Genomic DNA, 13,414 nt, shown 5'->3' with positions numbered 1-13,414 from the left:
ACTTACAAGCAGTCGTTCTTTCCACGCACAATTCGTGAATGGAACAGGGAAGGGGGGATCAGATAGTGGTACAATAAGTACCCTCCGCCACACACCGTAAGGTGGCTCGCGGAGTATAGATGTAGATGTAGATATGTGGAAAATGAAACATTTATCTGTATTATTATTATTATTTTTATTTTTATTATTATTTCATTTCTGTATGAACGGTTGTCGATTATGTAGACTCTGCAAAAAAACGAAAGTCTTTTTTTCATTTTCATGTTTGTGCAGTAATTGTGTATCTATATTTAGCAAATAACGTCCGTGGTCGGCAAGTGTAGAAATCAAAGCAGACAGTGATAATTTAAAAAAACAGAGATGTATATTAAATGGCCTATAAATAGTGGAGGTTAAAACATTACTGTCTCTGTCTCCTTGTAGCCGTCAAAGTTGTAAGAGCCTGTAATGCTAGATTGAGTGCTTGGTTAGCTTTCTTTTGTTCCTTGTTCGAGAAAGATGCCATTGGATGCTGATGAATGTAAAAGGTGTGTACTTTAAATGTATGTTGATTTTTGAATATAGAGATTTTTAAAAATACTTGTAATAATTTATTGCTAGCTTCCCCAGTATTTCATTCAACATTTTTTGCTGTTTTCAGCATACTTAAAATTTTTCATGACGCAGAGTTGTGCAGCGATCGCGGGATCCGCTGCCGCGGCAAATTCAAATTAAATTGAATGAAAGCAGTTTTCCCGCAATTAATCTGGCAGGTAACGGTACATTAAAATTATTTCTTACAGGCTCCCGGAGATCTCAGAGGTGAATGGTGGATTTTATTATGTCATTTTCAGGTTGAAATGGGCAACTGCTATTACAATATCAGTGACGTAACTAATTTAAGCAAATCAGTGAAATAAATTTTACTTGTCTGATATCAAAGACCGCTGTGATGAAACCTATTCCGGCTAATAATACAAAAACCAAATTTCATTTCTAGTCTCATGCTCTCGTGTTAGTCGTAGCAATCGACAGTGTTCATATATCAAAAAATTCCACAGCAGCTTTTACGTTTAGCGAACATAGCATACTGTAACTTCTGTACGTATAATAAGAGTAATTTTCAGTGCGTTTCAGAGATGAAAGTAGTGAAGGACATGTTTAATTTCATAATTCGTTACAGTAATGATATCGTGTTCTATTTATAACAAGCCAGATCAGGGTTGCATAAAAGTAGTTTGCAAATTAAAGATCATATGTGCACAGCAGGAAATCTTCTAGTGCTGTGCGAATCCCCACGCAATAGGTCAAGGTGCACAAAGATAAAGTATTTTCAATTGCAGTAACTAATAGTGAGAATCGCATTTTATTTGTTGTGCTCGCAACAATAATCAATATACAGTTAATTAAAATATCACGCCATATAAACTGCGTATACAGTCAAAAGCGCGGTTGGGATTACGTGACAATATGTGCCATGTCTTAAGTATTACACGAAATGAGTGAAACTACAAGCCGCCTTTGTTGTGTACGCAAAAAAGAAAAATATTATTAGTAGTAGCCATAGTGGTAGTGAAAAGGCAAATTTTATTTGAAGTGTATGTACAAGAAACGTAGGTTGACTTATGTTCAGTAACTAAGTCAGAATTGTGTGTTAATACGTACCTCCTTAGGGAGTGATTAAGCCTGACATATTTGCAGGGCAACCAGTGTGTTTTATGTACTGTGCGCAGCGTCTGTACATCATTTTGACACTCTCTCTGTTTTACCCCCCCCCCCACCCTCGAACACCATCTTAAAGCCCCACCCCGGTCGACTCGAATTGGACTGTATATGGACAGGTACAGTAACCATTTGAGATCTGTGAGCATATAAATAAAAGCTCTGTTTTAGTCTTCCTCTACCTTGTTTTCTCACGATGTGGATAAGTGAGTCTTCAAGTAAAATTGTGGAACTGTCATTTTCTGACAACGTGAACACTCTTGCTAGCTTCAAACGAACAAAAGCGCCTCTCATAAAAAATCCATCGGTTCTGTCTGCAGTCTTTGTTGACACAAGAGAATTCCAATAAGCCACGCAGCTGAAAAATTTAATACAAGTTTCTGCTTGCTCAATAAAAAGTGCAGATTTTCTTCTCGATAACGGAAATTGAAACGGGAGCTGTATGCGCTGTTGGCTTCACCTCAGTTCATTAAGAGAAGCTAGGATACTAGAGGGAGCTCTGTAACTTTGCCCTTTAATGAAACGTTTCTGGAGTGTTTGACGAGCACGAAATACCTAGGGAGACTGAGGTTGTATAACAGGTGCCAGGAATTACTTTCTGTTTCCTGATATTGTATCGTCACGGTCGAACTCTGCGGCTGAGTCGCCACCGGGGCTGACTGCTGTGTGGAGGATATGGGTTCGATTCCTGATGCTACCCGAGGTTTTTTGTTTTCGGGCGGATTGTAACGGGGTGCACTCAGTCTCGTGATGCCAGCTGAGGAACTGCTTCACATAGTAGCAGCGGCTCCAGGTCACAAAGACTGACCACGGCCGGAAGTAGGCTTTTTTGGTAGTGCAAAGTATTAGCATGTCTTCCCCCATTGTGCTAAACATCCTCCTGAGTTATCTGGAGGAATGAATATAGAGTGTTTTCATGATGACGTTACAAACTTCATTTCAGGTCGAAGACCCTGGTGTCAAACGACCGAGTGAGTACCTATAACCGAAAATCCTTCTGAATCTCTGAAAATGGAATACGTATACAGGTACGGCGGTACTGTTGTTGCAAAGAGTGTATGGTAGCCAACGTTCAGAGGTAGTAGTGTGGGACCAGAACAAAGAAAAAGTGCCAAATAAACATAGGCTCTAAAATGTATACCGTAATAGCTCTGAGCATTTGTTCCTCTACGCTACTGTAAACACCTCTCTTCTAGTGCAAGATCTTTAGTTTCTACTACGGCCGCAGGTTCGAATCCTGCCTCGGGCATGGATGTGTGTGATGTCCTTAGGTTAGTTAGGTTTAAGTAGTTCTAAGTTCTAGGGGACTGATGACCACAGTAGTTAAGTCCCATAGTGCTCAGAGCCATTTAGTTTCTATATTTTTGAAGGAGGTAATGTGGACCAAAACAAGAAAAAATAACTAATAAAATGCATTTCTTAAGAACTGTGAGCACAGGTTCGGTAGAAAAGCGTCTCGCAATAGGGAAGATGAACAAGCGCTCATGGGCCATAAGGTATGCACTTTACAGTCCATGTTTAGTTGACTTTTTCCAACTTGTTTTTGTCCTCAGTATTATTTCTGAAATTGTGGAACGCAAAGAGTCGTCACTAGAAGAGATGGACCGCACAGTAACGAAGGTGAATAAATGCTGTAGCTGTTATGATATGCATTTCGCAGTCCATGATTACTAGACATTTCTTCTTGTTTTGGTCAATGCTGCCATCTCTGAAAATCGTCAGTGGCGTTCTGGTGCAGCCTGTATTGAGACAGGAAGGGCGCTAATGTTTATACTACATTGAAGCGTCAAAGAAACTAGTATAGGCATGCGTATTAACAAACAGAAGTATGTAAAGAGGCAGAATATCGCGCTGCGGTGGGCAATTCCTATATAAGACAAGTGTCTGGTGCAGTTGTTAGACCGGTGATTGCTGCTACAATGGCAGATTATCAAGATTTAAGTGAGTATGAACGTGGTGTTTCAGTGGGCATCTCCGAGATAGCGATCAAGTGGGGATTGTCCCGTACGACCATTTCATGAGTGTGCCCTGAATATCAGGAATTCAGCAAAACATCAACTCTCGGACATTACTGCAGCCGGAACAACATCCTGCAAGAACGGGACTAACAAAGACTGAAGACAATGGTTCAACGTGACAGAAGTGCAACCCTTCCACAAACTGCAGGAGAATTCAGTGCTGGGCCGTCAATAAGTGTCGGCGTGCGAACCATTCAACGATACATCATCGATATGGGATTTCGGTGCCGAAGTCCCACTCGTATCCCATTGACGACTGCACGACGCAAAGCTTTACGCTTCGCCTGGGCCCGTCAACACCGAAATTGGATTGTTGATGACTGGAAACATGTTGAGTGGTCGGACGTGTCTCGCTTCAAATTGTATCGAGCGGATGGACGTGTACGGATATGAAGACAACCTCACGGATCCAAGGACCCTGCATGTCAGCAGGGGACCGTTCAAACTGATGGAGGCTCTCTAATGGTGTGGGGCTTGTCCATTTGGGCTGATACGGAATTCCTCATACTTATACACTCCTGGAAATGGAAAAAAGAACACATTGACACCGGTGTGTCAGACCCACCATACTTGCTCCGGACACTGCGAGAGGGCTGTACAAGCAATGATCACACGCACGGCACAGCGGACACACCAGGAACCGCGGTGTTGGCCGTCGAATGGCGCTAGCTGCGCAGCATTTGTGCACCGCCGCCGTCAGTGTCAGCCAGTTTGCCGTGGCATACGGAGCTCCATCGCAGTCTTTAACACTGGTAGCATGCCGCGACAGCGTGGACGTGAACCGTATGTGCAGTTGACAGACTTTGAGCGAGGGCGTATAGTGGGCATGCGGGAGGCCGGGTGGACGTACCGCCGAATTGCTCAACACGTGGGGCGTGAGGTCTCCACAGTACATCGATGTTGTCGCCAGTGGTCGGCGGAAGGTGCACTTGCCCGTCGACCTGGGACCGGACAGCAGCGACGCACGGATGCACGCCAAGACCGTAGGATCCTAAGCAGTGCCGTAGGGGACCGCACCGCCACTTCCCAGCAAATTAGGGACACTGTTGCTCCTGGGGTATCGGCGAGGACCATTCGCAACCGTCTCCATGAAGCTGGGCTACGGTACCGCACACCGTTAGGCCGTCTTCCGCTCACGCCCCAACATCGTGCAGCCCGCCTCCAGTGGTGTCGCGACAGGCGTGAATGGAGGGACGAATGGAGACGTGTCGTCTTCAGCGATGAGAGTCACTTCTGCCTTGATGCCAATGATGGTCGTATGCGTGTTTGGCGCCGTGCAGGTGAGCGCCACAATCAGGACTGCATACGACCGAGGCACACAGGGCCAACACCCGGCATCATGGTGTGGGGAGCGATATCCTACACTGACCGTACACCACTGGTGATCGTCGAGGGGACGCTGAATAGTGCACGGTACATCCAAACCGTCATCGAACCCATCGTTCTACCATTCCTAGACCGGCAAGGGAACTTGCTGTTCCAACAGGACAATGCACGTCCGCATGTATCCCGTGCCACCCAACGTGCTCTAGAAGGTGTAAGTCAACTACCCTGGCCAGCAAGATCTCCGGATCTGTCACCCATTGAGCATGTTTGGGACTGGATGAAGCGTCGTCTCACGCGGTCTGCACGTCCAGCACGAACGCTGGTCCAACTGAGGCGCCAGGTGGAAATGGCATGGCAAGCCGTTCCACAGGACTACATCCAGCATCTCTACGATCGTCTCCATGGGAGAATAGCAGCCTGCATTGCTGCGAAAGGTGGATATACACTGTACTAGTGCCGACATTGTGCATGTTCTGTTGCCTGTGTCTATGTGCCTGTGGTTCTGTCAGTGTGATCATGTGATGTATCTGACCCCAGGAATGTGTCAATGAAGTTTCCCCTTCCTGGGACAATGAATTCACGTTCTTATTTCAATTTCCAGGAGTGTAGATACGAATGTCACAGGTGACACATACTTAAACATCCTGTCTGACCATCTGTATCCGTTCATGTCCAATGTGCATTCCGACGGACTTGCGTAAACCCAGTGGGAGAATGTGTCACCCCACACTTCCAGAATAGTTAGCGAATGGCTCCAGGAACACTCTTCTGAATTTAAACATTTCCGCTGTCCACGAAACACACCATACATGAACGTTATTGAGGATATCTGCGATGCCTTGTAACGTGCTGTTCAGAAGAGATCTCCAACCCCTCGTACTCTTAAGGATTCATGGACAGCTCTGCAGAATTCATGGGGTCAGTTTCCTCCAGCACTACTTCAGACATTAGTCGAGTCAACGCCACGTCGTGTTGCGACCCTTCTGCGTGGTCGCAGGGGTGTTACACGATATTAGGTAGGTGTACCATTTTCTTTGGCTCATTACGCTGGAAATTCGCATGACAACCTAGTACTTCCTGCAATGCATTTGTTTATCTGTAGGATGCTGTTTTAACAATAGAAATCTAACGATATAAATCAGTTATCAAATAAACATCCGTTTCTTACTCTGCTAAGATCACTGATCCCTTTTTAGGGTAATAGTATAATTTAATGTTACCCCAGAGAATTGATTAGCAGTTGCCGTATTTTCACGTTACGTATGAGTTAACCTCCACAGTATTACTTTGTATCAACGTAATTATTGTTACTCGTCACCCTTCAGAAGTTGTAGATTTGCCAGGATTTTAAATTTAGCTATTGGTATTAAAACTAGCTGACAAACCTAGAATTTCACTGGTATTTATTTATGGCAGTTTTCTATTAGAAACGAAAACAAACTGTATTTGCAGTGAAGTATCTAAAAAATTTTGTGTCCATGTATTCGTGAAGACAGCTTTGAAACTACGCTACTGGCCATTAAAGTTGCTACACCACGAAGATGACGTGCTACAGACGCGAAATTTAACCGACAAGAAGAAGATGCTGTGATATGCAAATGATTAACTTTTCAGAGCATTCACACAAGGTTGGCGCCTGTGGCGACACCTACAACGTGCTTACATGAGGAAAGTTTCCAACCAATTTCTCAAACACAAACAGCAGTTGACCGGCGTTGCCTGGTGAAACGTTGTTCTGATGCCTCGTGTAAGGAGGAGAAATGCGTACCATCACGTTTCCGACTTTGATAAAGGTCGGATTGTAGCCTATCGCGATTGCGGTTTCTCGTATCGCGACATTGCTGCTCTCGTTGTTCGAGATCCTACGACTGTTGGCAGAATATGGAATCGGTGGGTTCAGGAGGGTAATACGCAACGCCGTGCTGGATCCCAATCGCCTCGTATCACTAGCAGTCGATATGACAGGCATCTTATCCGCATGGCTGTAACGGATCGTGCAGCCACGTCTCGATCCCTGAGTCAACAGATGGGGACGTTTACAACAACCATCTGCACGAACAGTTCGACGACGTTTGCAGCAGAATGGACTATCAGCTCGGAAACTATGGCTGTGTTTGCCCTTCAAGCTGCATCACAGACAGGAGCGCCTGCGATGCTGTACTCAACGACGATCCTGGGTGCACGAATGGCAAAAAGTCATTTTTTCGGATTAATACAAGTCCTGTTTACAGCATCATGATGGTAGCATCCGTGTTTGGCGACATCGCAGTGACCGCGCATTGGAAGCGTGTATTCGTCATCGCCATACTGGCATATCACCCCGGCGTGAAGGTATGGGGTGCCCTTGGTTACACGTCTCGGTCACCTCTTGTTCGCATTGACGGCACTTTGAACAGTCTACGTTACATTTCAGATGTGTTACGACCCGTGGCTCTACCCTTCATTCGATCCCTGCGAAACCCTACATTTTAGCAGGATTATGCACGACCGTATGTTGCAGGTCCTGTACGGGCCTTTCTGGATAAAGAATATGTTCGACTGCTGCCCTGGCCAGCAAATCTCCAGATCTATCACCACCGTCTTCTCAATGGTGGTGGAGCAACTGGTTCGTCACAATACGCCAGTCACTAGTCTTGATGAACTGTGGTATTGTGATGAAGCTGCGTGGACAGCTGTACCTGTACGCGCCATCCAAGTTCCGTTTGACTCAATGCCCAGGCGTATCAGGGCCGTTATTACGTCCTGAGGTGGTTGTTCTGGGTACTGACTTCTCAGGATCTATGCACCCAAATTGTGTGAAAATGTAATCACATGTCAGTTCCTGTATAATATATTTGTCCAATGAATACCCGTTTAACATCTTCATTTCTTCTTGGTGTAGCAATTTTAATGGCCAGTAGTGTGTGAAACAACCGTAAATAGAAATATGCACAATGTACAAATGTACAGTATCCAAATTAATAAATTTGATCCCGTACAGAATATGTAAGGTAGATGCAACTGCTTCGCGTGTGTACGTAGAACGTCATTTTGTAAACGTCACTATGGCAACGCCTCTTCGTAGCTCTACGAACAGCTATCGGTGTCGACTAAAGCCGTTTGCGCTTCGACGTTGAAAGCCGTCGAAAGCTCTGCCGGGTGTCAGGGATTTCGCCTACTCTACTGCAGCAGTGTCCTAACAGCCACTTTTTTGACATCGTGTCTCCTGTTTTACTTGTCACACAATGTTATAATTTTGTATGTACATTCCGTGGCATGTATGGATACTGTCTACAAAATTTTTTACGAATGGATCTAGTAGAAAGGAAGTAATAAATTCACAGTGCTACCGTTTTCCAAGTATTTCAGTGTTTATGACGTCACATGTCCTGAACTACGTGTGGTACAGTCATACTCAAAAGTATCCGTAGAACCTGAATTGCATTTCGCCTGATTCGCATGCAACCGGTATAACGCAGCTGTCTAGCCGGTCCTCTAATCGGTCTTTGGTACAGTCTTTCGACTGTGGAAAATGGTTCCAACAAGTCACCACTAGAAAACACTGCTCTGTATCGCAATAACTCAAGATGTAAAGAAATACCATGATGCTACAAATATCAGGGAACACCTTATCACAGATACGACTCTCCTCATGGCTTGCAAGCTCACATTTATTACAATAAATGACATACCTGAAATGTTACCACTCTCATTATTACGTCAGATAGGTAATGCAAGTAGTAAATTCGTCGTATTCATGATTTCCTCTTCAAAGTAACATACAGTACTTATTATTTAACACAAAATGATATTAAAAATTTAAGATATCCACGAGCAGCTAGTTGAGAAAATGTATGTACTTCAAATGACACGACGAACCGTCTCGTTCTGCATATGGATTCAAATCCAGGTCAGGCAGACTAAGCAAAGATTTCGTGACTGACGCAAACTAACAGTCATTCCTGATTAGGCATACAGAGAGTGATATACCTCGATTTTAGACAGTATCAATTAGCAAATATCAACTTTAAATTACATAACACAAATATTTTTAACGGACGCGAATTCCTCCCCAGCATGTCTTGTCCCTGTTAACGAACTACGAGAGATGTTAAATATTGCTTCTTCACAAGTAACTTACTTGAAATGCCGTGAGGTAAAGCTTTGTGTTGGGCAGGGATTCGAACCCAGAACCTAATCGGATTGATATCGAAACACAACCAACTGTGACATATCGGATTTTCTCGCCAGTAGCTAGATGTTTTAACTGAAATGACGAGAAGAAACATTAATTTTTTCCTTCCCAGGACTCCAACTCGGCACCTATCGCTGTTATATTCTAGAGAAAACGAACAATAAATATGGGTTTGTTGTACCAGCAGTGACATGTGAGCATGTTTGAACTAGAAATAATATGACGAAGAGTTCAGTGCTCACTGGGAATAGAGCCCCACACATATCGTTGTTGACTACACACAAAGAGACGTCAGCTACCGAATTTTTCTCCACCTGCAGCTCAGAATAACATCTTGAACTTACAGTGATCTCGCAAATAGTTCTGTGTCCCCCTGGGAGTCAAAAACGTCAGATATTGTTAGTGATGGCAACGAATGAAAAAAACATTAAAAATGTAAATTATTATCCACCAGCAGATAGGTGTTCTCATGCTAGAGCTTGATAATACATAATGAAATCTTTAGTGCCGGGCCAGGATGTGAACCCATTCACACGTAATATGTGGAGATGTTGAGGAATCTGCAGTTGTGAACAAACAACAAATTGTAGCAGAACTGTATTGCCACGAAGGGATCAAATTCTGCGTTAAGGGTGGTCTGAGTTGCATTCTCAGTTCAGAACCAATTTTATCGACATATAGAAGCTCAGATAAAGTGTCCTGTGACTCTACATAGCGTTTGTTTCGTCACTAGAAATAAATAACTAGTATAAGAAAGGTTACTGGTGATAGAGTTTCTACCTGTCTTCTACCAACGCCACTCCAGACTTTATTGTGGTTCAACCTAACGTCTACTTGGCAGAGAAGGAATATCATCCTTAATGTGAATTTCAGACCACACTGCCATTATATCTTCTTCACTTGGTGTAGTCAGAAGAGAATGGAATCTTTCTCTCCCTATCTAAAATCATTGACAAAAGTGGGAATCGAACCGAGACCATAGGTATAAAAACCTACCATCAGTCCAACAGACCACCGAACCCTCTTCTCCAGGACTCATTTTTCTATTGTAACGTCGTTGCGCCACACTGGATGAGAATTCTGACACACAGCCTCCCTGTAGTAAATTGCAGCATGTTCAGTAAATTCATTTACTAGGTTGACCAAGTCACCAGGAACTAGCTGCCTCGGCTACCCAATGCATACATTCGACTCTATTTTGGAATCACCGAAAGAAAATCACATTACTGCCACCTACACAGAACTGCCAACAGTGTAGGATGCAGAAATTTAAATAGGAAGTGTTCCTTTCCACTTGAGCTATTCTATTGCGCTATCTGTTTGTAATAAACGTCGTGCAGCGCAAAAGAAAAGCTGTAACTGTATCTCTCATTGTCAGAAGTCTAGACCCGGCCATTTGCATTATGTCGCAGCGCTGTGGTATGCAGAAATTCTGGAGGAATTGTTGTTCAGCTCTGGAGCTATTGGAGCTATGTGTCAGCTAGTAGCGTAATGGTAAGTGTCGTGCGCCATAGATAAAATGTCGCGAGTTCGAATACATTTACTACTAAATTTTTTTAAAACGCAATTCTGCTGTCTGCTGAAGTTACCAATGTAATGGAACTTTGAACATAATTCCCTTCACTTCTCAACCCAAAATAGTCGCATGTGGAAAAAGAGCTAACTTCTGTGACATTTTGTTTTTATTTTCAGGTTTAATAGACAGCCAGGCAGCAGATGCATCTCGAAGCTTTTATATTATGTATGGGGAGAGCGCATCGTGCCCAAACGTTAGAAAAGTATTTTCAACATTAGCTGTCATGTGGTAGTGGCATTTCATTCTTCTACAAACATTGTTTGACAGCTTTAACTCAGAAAAAGTTTTCTACACGCATGTAATCAATAACTGCATGTGCATCGTCAGACTGTTATAGATAACATCGTGTTAAGCAACAACGTTCACAGATCTCTCAAATAGGAAAAAGCTCATTATCCAGGTACGAAAGTTGTAAAACAATCTTCCCACAGTTTGTGTCAGGTTGATCTTTTCGTCTGATAACACTGCGTAAGTATTTTGTCTAAGAGGTATCACAAGTAGTGTTCCTGTAGCTGTGGGAATCATTGGTTGAAAACCTAAACTGGTGTCACTCTGAGCTCGAGTTTATGGTCAGCGACTAAGTGTAAGGTCAATGAGTCGGATGCGAGTTTTGCAACTGTGAAATACCTTACTGCATTGTAGGAGCGAATATTAAATTTGAACTTATATTGCGGAAATTTTGTACTTGGATAGCTTAGAATGAAAATCTTTCTGTTTATTTCAAAGGAAAACAATTGATTTTCTAAAACATTGTCTTCATACACAACTTGAAACAGGTCATGTCGATCAAATCGTATGGAAGAACTGACAACGACGTATATCGGAAGCAGTAAGATCTCTTGCCTTTGGGTTTGGCAGTATTCGACAGCCATTTCTATGCGCAAGTAAATGAAGAAAGGCAGCACGTTTTTGTTATCAAGTAGTGTCTTCATCAATTACTTTAGTTTTAATGTAATCTACGAGTAATTGCTGATGTTTGATATTAACATGAAAAGGATTCCGTAGACAGGGAAAGAACCTGTTCTTGGGAAACTACTTCTATATTTACCAAAAGGCATTAAATGATCTTCAAGCACGTGTGTTCAGGCAGCGGTATGAATAAAATGCTAGTAATAATGACGGTAATAATCGAATTATCCGGTAACTTCACACTTCCAAGTGGATTTTCTCGAACTAAGAAATTCGCTCAGTGTGTGAAAATTCAAAATGGCCTTACTTCCAGCCTATGATGCCTAGAAGAGTCTTTACATCCTGCTGACATGAGAATAGCATAATCTCCACGTCAGAAGCTTACTTCTACTTAACCATTTAATAGACTTGCATTTTTTCCACCGTGACTAATTATGTAAGCTAAGCACATCATTCGTTTCAGCACACTCTTGAGGCTGGGAAATGTGGCCCCAATGGTCTGGTGGAACGAATTATCACAGGTGCACTGCGTGGGTTCACGAATTTACTTTTAAGAGGCAGAAACAGATTTATTTTACCTCTGGTAACCTCAAGAGAAAGACGTTATAATCCATAATCCGCATTAAAAATCACTTCTTCATTACCAACTGGGCAGAGCCGGTTTACGTTGGGAAATGCCATAGCGGAAGTCATAGCAAACAGAAATACAGTCGCCAGTAAACTCACCTACATTAGAAAATTTTATTTTACTTGATGATCCGATAGCCATTTAAAGGAACAGGTCTCTTATTTTACTTGTACTTCATTGAACTGGAGACGCTGAAAAATTTGTTGCTGGACCGTGATTCGAATTCGCATCTCCTCTTTCGAGCATCTGAATCTCTCAGAACAGTATAGTTCAATCATTTCGTTCCTTTTCCCAAGACTGCAATCTTCTCTAGGTCTCCTCCAAAGGATGCAGTACAAAAATATTCATAATTTCATTTCAAGCACTATCAAGTGCACACCCACCTGCTGCTGAAAATTAACGTGCATTTTTAATGTCTGTTCATGTGTTGCCAACAATCGCAATAGGTGTCGTTATTTCTGGTCAAACACGCACACATCTTACTGTTCGTGAGTAAGCAACTGATACTTAAGCTATATTCGTGGATGCACCGTAGGTGTGCAGTTCGATTGTCGCTTAGGCACAAAACTTCGTATCCTTATTTTAGATTGAAACACCTAACAGCTCGTAAGAAAAACCGATGCGTAACACTTGATGTTTCTTAGTTAACAATCCGATTACGTGTTGGGTTCCTATCTCCGTCACAGAACTTCACATCTTGCACTTCATCTTTAAATGCATGCACACTTTGTTACTTCAGAATAGAGGTATATCAGACATCTGTCATGGTTAGCTAACAGGGACGAAAGGGCCTTGATAGGGGTCCCGGTTTATTACAAAAACTGTGGTCTTTTATTTTCAAGTTTAGATTTGGTTAGTGGTATTGGAAAAAATTTCGGTAATTCTTGACTCTTCATGGCTAGTCATCAATAATATGATGTGATTAGATTAGATTAGATTAATTCTTGTTACATAGATCATGAATACGACATTTCGTAATTCTCTCTCTCTCTCTCTCTCTCTCTCTCCCTCCCTCTCTCCGTCCCTCTCTCTCTCTCTCTCTCTCTCTCTCTCTCTCTATGTCACACACACACACACACACA

This window comes from Schistocerca serialis, chromosome 2 (assembly GCF_023864345.2).
Source record: "Schistocerca serialis cubense isolate TAMUIC-IGC-003099 chromosome 2, iqSchSeri2.2, whole genome shotgun sequence".
In the NCBI taxonomy this organism is placed as follows: domain Eukaryota; kingdom Metazoa; phylum Arthropoda; class Insecta; order Orthoptera; family Acrididae; genus Schistocerca; species Schistocerca serialis.
This window is presented reverse-complemented; position numbering follows the sequence as displayed.